At 32.9% G+C, this 7,542-nt stretch overlaps 1 long non-coding RNA gene across 2 annotated transcripts; it reads left to right on the plus strand.

Annotated features, from left to right (window-relative positions):
• Positions 1-2,273: 2,273 nt before the first annotated feature.
• Positions 2,274-4,413, plus strand: LOC122598006. 2 transcript variants are annotated; one of them, XR_006323509.1, is made up of 3 exons: positions 2,274-2,504; positions 2,703-2,892; positions 4,097-4,413. It is a non-coding gene; the product is annotated as an uncharacterized LOC122598006 (long non-coding RNA). The 2 variants fall into 2 exon arrangements; XR_006323510.1 differs by having other exon boundaries at positions 2,274-2,445.
• Positions 4,414-7,542: the final 3,129 nt, after the last annotated feature.

A 7,542-nucleotide genomic window follows, 5' to 3' on the forward strand; every position in this document is an offset into this window, starting at 1 on the left:
TTCAGCGAATAAGAGCTTGTAGAACTAAATCATAAATCATTAAAACAAATACTCTATATTAAGTTATGTGACTTGTAACTTAATAATAGATGACAAATCAGTTGGGAATATTTTGAAAGTAGCCATATATGTATATATCATCAAATACGGGTTACAATGGATGGTTCTTGACCATGTCCATAATTGTAACTTGTTCATATATATGTTGTGTAGATTCTAGCGACCTTGTTGGACTTTGCATAACTACTTGCTTGTTGAGGTGAGTTTCGTGGCCCCTTTTTATTTTATTTATTTGGGGGAAAATGATGCTCAAAACACTTTTCATTTCTTTACTAGCTGTGCCAAAACTTGTTTGTTTTCATGGACAAATACGTGTAATTATGAAATTGTGTATGCTAGCTTACTTGTATTGATTTCTTTGATGCAATAGATGTCTTTTGATATCTATTGAAGACTATTGGAAAACTATCGACCAACTTTATACTCCAGCTGGTAGTTGTTGGTATTTAAAGCATGATTGAGTTGTGGGCAGGAGTGATGGGGATTGTGTTGTTGGATAACTATGATGGCATTGATCAGTATTTGGATTGCATACAAGCTGCTACATGTTTATATTTACACTATTGTCCAAACCTCATATATATCATGCACAGCAAATTCATTTGTATTACTTTAAACCTACGAACTCACCAACATTATGTTGACATTTTCGAGCATTCATTTTCAGGTAATAACAATGCTTAAGGAGATTGAGCATAAGGACTTTAGGAAGACTAATAAAGAGATCCTTCATGGACTCCTAGTTGCATTTAATCATTGAACTCTATTTGCTATTTGTTACATCTTTTGATATTTGAGGCGTGTTGCCTAGATTTATCCCGCTTGTGGAAATTACATTTATTTTGATTTCATTTAGTATGACTCTATTATAAAGTCCATGTGCTATTGCTATATCTTTTCGTCATATCCTACGATTCCGCCTAAGGTGGGGTGTGACATTATTATTATTATTATTATTATTTGCAGTTTGTGGAAGTAGCCGAAAAACCTAAAATTTATGTAAGTGCCAACCCCTCGAAGGACATGGAGCATAAAGAGCTTGAAAAGGTACGTCGGGGATCAACATCATCTAACCAACAAGAAGAAGAAAAGGTCGAGGACATTGTTAAGGCCACCATAAAATTTATGTAAGTGCAACATACGGTTTCACCTAGTTATTGAATATGCATTTGCTAGTGTCCACCATAAATTCGTATAGACGGATCACATCGCTTTCTCACACCATGCACTTTAAAACCACTTTATGTATAGTTGGGTTATGTATACTGTATAGTTAAGTTGTATATTTATTTCAAGAGTAGTGTATCTTCTTCATCTCTATTTTAAAACCACCTAACTCTTTCTTCTTCTTTTTTACTTTACTAAAAACTTAAACTCATCTTTGTTGCTTAAGCCAAAAAAAACTCAAAATGCTCCTCTACAAAGATATAATCAGTGGTAATTTTTTTTATTATTTGTAATTTTTTAGTAAAAAATGTTTATCTATAAAAAGAAACTAATATTTGAATGTACTTTAGTTTAGGTGATGAACTTCTTTCCGATGCTTTTCCACATACTGAAATTGTTGGTGGTTTGATATGGGAAGTAGCATCAAAGGTATGAAAAGTTTTTTTACCTATAACTCTATAAGTATGTAAATAGTATTATTATTATTATTATTATTATTTGGTGGGGTAGAAGAAGGCTTATTTGCAATTTAATAATTGTTTTTTAAGACATTGTATTTGTTTGAAATTCCATTATGCCCCTTCTAGTTTACATACCTTGCATATTTAGATAATTAAATATATTTATAATATTGATAATAATGTTACACTAAATATTAATGATATACTATTATTTTTGTAATGTAATGTTTTTAAACTCTATATATATTATTTTTGTTTATGTTTATATAATACTTTTTGTTTAAAAGTAATATTTTTATTTTATTTTTAGGTAAATATAAAATAAAATAAATAGAAGTTGTGGAAGAGGTGTTATTGAGAGTGATTGTGAAATAGGTGGATGAAGAGTGAAAAAAACTGATGTGGCAGTGTGGATGAAATTCTAACTTAGGGAGAGGCCTCAATGGCTTTTTATTTAAAAAAAGCCAATTGTGAATCAAACCCGCAACATCCGGTTTCAAAGTAAACTTCTTAACCACTTGGACTACCACACGTTTTGATTAAAATCTAGAATTTTTATGTCCATTTTGCCTTTTTGGTCTCATTTAACATTTTTAATTAGAAAGCCACCATTGATAAATAAGTTTGTCTTACAATTATATGGTTTCAAAATTCCAAATCAAATCTTATATGCCACTCTTCGTCTGTACGCAAGTTTTAAAATTGGGCAGAGTTTCAAATTTGGTTCTTCAGTCTTCACCAATTCCATCAACATTAGGTCTCATATTTAATTATTGGATACAAATCTATTATTTTTCAATTTTTGGAAATAAACAGGTATTTCAAAATTAGATCTTTTTTTTTTTTTCCATCTTAATCTTTATCCTTAATTCATTAAAAAAAAAGGAATTTATTGGTAGGGTTTTGGTTTTAATTTAACTATTATTCATTTATAAATTCTTGATATATACTCAATAACTATCAATTTAAATTTATAAGAAAAAGTTGCTTTTGTGACAGCTTTTCTTTTTGTAGATGCTGATGATATAAATCCCGATGTATAAGACGTTGTTAATGCATGTAAGGTGCTCGATAAAATGTTTAAAAGAAATCAAGATACATAGTATGAGGCATAGACTAGAAAATTCCAACTTTCATTGTTGGTGGAGACTGGAACTGATATTACATCACCGTTCAACTCGAAGTATGTGTGTAGTGTTCTTTGGTATGGTATCTATCATTTACTCATTGTGTTCCATGCAATTTATTAATCAGTATATTTTTTTTCTTTTAATAGCAATGAACTACCCATAGCAATTAACTTAAAGCTCACATCATTAAAAAGATGAATTAGCTGCTGCTTTAACCAGGTTACTGGTCAAATATGTTCCAACCAAGGACATCTCTTTTTGTAAAATTTCGTTCGATCATGTTGTAGCCAAAAGTATAAGGTACCTATAAATTTAGTATCCAATAAATTCTCCATGTGTTTTACTTTCTGTTTACTTATGCTAAGAATTAATTAATGAGTCAAGTATGTGAACTCTTGGTTTAGTTATTGGAGGTTGGATAGTCCTCATACTGAGTTGACAATGAAATGCTATTAATGTTTATTAGGCATATGTTTATCACTTTTCTATGTGATAACTCAACGTATAGTTTACATCTTTATTGTAGCAATATGGTCTCTATCGTCATGTTAGACACGTTAATTAGATCTTTATTGAATTGATAGGGTGTTCAACTTATTCGATGTCCTCGATCACTGATCTTAATTAACATCCTAAAGCCACATCTGTAAGTTTTTCTTCTTTTATAGTAGCTACTAGTTAACAAAAAGGGGTTTAAAAGTGTCTTTTAGTATGTGTTTGTAACTTGGATCGTAAAATGTAGAATTCGATTCATTTGATGAATTGATGCATTCAGGTTATATATATGGTGTGCAGGTGTGTATCCAATAGATGAGTATTTTCAGGTTGAAAAAGTATGTTCCTCAAAAAACAAAATGGATGGTAGAGTCAAAGATATTATGTTTTTTAGATTTTTTATTGTCCATGGATGATTTTGATATAATCAATTAATCATTGATGTTGTTAACTACATGTGAAGATATAGATTTTGATATTAGGTTCTTGCTGTCATCTACATCTGATTTTAAAATACGTTACTTATACATATGGTACTTTCATATGGTCCAGCATATTTGATGGTGATCAAAATCTTCTCCTGGTGTACAAGCAACTATCTTATACTTCTTATTCAATGGCCTTGACCATGTTAACCTTACTAATGCATGAATGTAACAATATTAACTTCAGTATTTTCTTTTGTCTTTGGATGGCTTAATCAAAACTATTTGCGCGTGTTTTTCAGACACATGGTAGTAATTAATTATTGGTCTTTTTAGTTATTATAAATCATCATCTTAGTTATTGTAGAATTTGCTTGGAGTTGGACCACACAACTAGGGGTGATCGTGGGCCTAAACCTGCCCAGGAGGCGTGCAACCCACAATTTACAAGAAACATGACTCCGAGGACCGAACGAAACATGAGCAGCACGAGGTTGGGGTATAATTTTTTGTTTAGTTTCATATCTTTACTGTATTCCAACTGTGTACTTTTTTTATTTACTGTCCTCAATACGAGGTTAGGACCCTTCCAGAAGCAGAGGGTATCGAATAACAATGTAAACACATACATTCTTAAATGTATTTTATGACTCCACGTAAGATATACTCTGTTTATATTGGGTTATATCGTAATGTTATTAAGTATTAACTCTCCCATCTCCGTGAAATTGTATATCATGGACATTCTGGAATACCTAAGTATTCATATTTCTTTATAAATTGGTGAATTCATTATTGGGCGTGTTATCCATGCCAAAACATTTACAATAGAAGGAATCATCGAATCAGGAAATGACGCCGGGTAAGGTAATTTCTACACCTTTAAGGGATAATTGAATCTCTTAGGTTATCTAACTTTTCTTTTTATATCTGACATTATAGGCAAAGATTGCCAAATATACTCTGTTATTCTTAATCTTGGTAAATACATTTAATGGTCCTTGTTTATAATGAAAAGACAATATTACCCTTCACGTGAGGGGTACATGATGTCCATAACGGTAAAAATAGACGGAACGTTACTGTTGGACCAAAATTGCAACAGGTGTGATATGACAAAGAACGTTTCGCGACTTTGCACATATTTGTATCAAACTTGCAAAAGGTGTGATAACACATGGACCAAAAATGCAATTCGTTCTTTTTCTAATATATAAAACTCTTCAACTCGGCTCATTTATAAGAAACTGAATTAATATAGTCTATCTTAATGGTGTTTTTGTTTTCTCATAGCAACAAATGGCAATTGGTAGACAAAATATTTAAAAGGAACTTTGTCATTTATTTTTAATAAAGAAGATAAAAAAAAAGTGGAATACATATTTTTAAATAAAAATGATCTTCATGACAGATACTTATTTTTATCTTTTTTTATGTCATATCAACAACACTGTCAGTGTGTATTTATTTTCATTTTCTTTTGGAAAATGGTTAATATGTTTAATTTATGTGTCTAAAAATAGGCCTAAAAAGAAGATTAAGTCATGTGACAAGATCAAAGGTAGAAATGATGAAAAAGAATTATTGAAAAATACATGTCATATAATATATGAAGTATGACATATCTTTAGGCATATAAGTTAGACATGTATATTATTATCCTTTTAAGAATGGAAAGGTGGAAACATGAGCCCTTCTGAATTCTCATAGTCTTTTCAAACTGATTTAGTAACATTACGTATTATTATTTTTGTTGTCAGATTTTTAAAAGAAAAACATCACTTGTCAGTTTATGCGGAGTACATGTTATTGTCATCCACGACCCTGCTGGAATCATGCCATGGTATGGCACCACTACGATTACTCCTTAGGGGGGTGGGAGTCGTAACGGGGTGAGGCGCGGTGAACCCCGGCCCCGCGCGGGCACACCGCCGCCGGTGGGTCGGGGTGGGGAAAGGTGTGTCCGGATCGGGGTTTGAACGCTGAGAGAGAAATTCGTGGGGGGCCGCTTGTGGTCAAACAACGAACCAGCCGCTGCCACGTGGACGTGGGCCCAGCCAACGGCTACTTGTTCTTACCGTTTGTTTTTTTTTGTTTGTTTTTTTATTTTAAATCTCACCCATCTTTCTTTTCACCCATTATATATATCCAACACCATTTTTAAACAACATTACACAACACAAACTTCAAATCCAAAAACCTCCACTTTTATAAAAAAAAAACACTTCTTCTTTATAAAAAATAAACACCCATTACCAATGGATCCAAAGAAAACCAAAACAAATCCTTTCAACAAATCAAAATATCGCCTAAATGATCCACAAATGCATGCCAATTTTCATCCAAATCAATTCATTCCTCCTCCAAATCAATTTTATTCTCAATCATCTCAACCTCCTCCAAATCAATATTCTCAACCTCTTCCAAATCAATCTTATTCTAGTCCATCACCATATCAATTTTCTCAACCTTCAACTCCATCCGCTTATTATCCACAACCGGCGTCTCCACAAATGTTTGGCTACGGTTCAAGCCCACCTTCGCAAACCAACACTCGTTTCTTAAACATGGCTAGAATGAACGATTTTATTCCAATCGAGGAAGATGTTCATCAAGATGACGAAGAAGTTGAAATTGTAGCGGAAACCCAACAAGACGATGTTCAAAAAAATGATGACGTGCAAGAAGTCCAAAATTGCGGGAAAAAGACGAAGACAAAGCGTGAAAATTGGACGCCGGCACAAGAGGTTGCTTTGGCACAAGCTTGGGTTCAAATTTCCGAATGCAAAAAATATGGAAATGAACAAAAAGCGGATGGTTTTTGGCGTCGTGTACTTGAGCATTACACCACACTTGTCGGCCCGACCACACGGACCATTCATGGGTTAACGCCAAAGTGGAAACAAATGAACGCCACCATGGGTCTCTTCAACGGGCTATACAATCAAGCGGTACTCTTACTTATATAGTATTTGCTTAGTTTTTAGTAATTATATAGTTTTTTCATTAGTTTTTAATAACTATATAGTTTTTGCTTAATTATTAATAATTATATAGTTTTGTTCGTAGTTGCTAATAATTATATAGTTTTGTTTCGTAGTTGCTAATAATTATATAGTTTTGTTCGTAGTTGCTAATAATTATATAGTTTTGTTCGTAGTTGTTAATAATTATATAGTTTTGTTCGTAGTTGCTAATAATTATATAGTTTTGCTCGTAGTTGCTAATAATTATATAGTTTTTTCATTAGTTTTAGTAATTATATAGTTTTGTTCGTAGTTGCTAATAATTATATATTTTGGTTCGTAGTTGCTAATAATTATATAGTTTTGTCATTAGTTTTAGTAATTATATAGTTTTGTTCGTAGTTGCTAATAATTATATAGTTTTGTAATATGGTATTCTTTTTTTGTAGAAACAAGCCAAGGGAAACGGGTGCAACGACTTGGATATTATGAGAGTCGCTATGGCGGATTTCAAGACCCGCACCAAGAAGGAATTTCCCCACCACGCCGCATGGGATGTTGTGAAGATACACGACAAATGGGCCGAGCAAGAATGTTTCCAAATATACCATGACATGGGACCTTCACGTAGCGACTCTTCAAAAAGGAAATCTGGAGAATATGAGACGGCCAGCACCGGGCACTTCATTCCCGACATGAATGAAGACCCAAACCCTCCATTGGAAGCGGCAGCAAAAAAGGGGAAAAAGAAGGCATCCGCATCCGCATCCGCATCCGCCTCTTCAACTGTGGCGGATGACATTAGCGAGTACGCCAAAAGGAAGACAAGATACTTGGA

The sequence above is a fragment of the Erigeron canadensis genome, chromosome 4 (genome assembly GCF_010389155.1).
Source record: "Erigeron canadensis isolate Cc75 chromosome 4, C_canadensis_v1, whole genome shotgun sequence".
Taxonomy (NCBI): Eukaryota; Viridiplantae; Streptophyta; class Magnoliopsida; order Asterales; family Asteraceae; genus Erigeron; species Erigeron canadensis.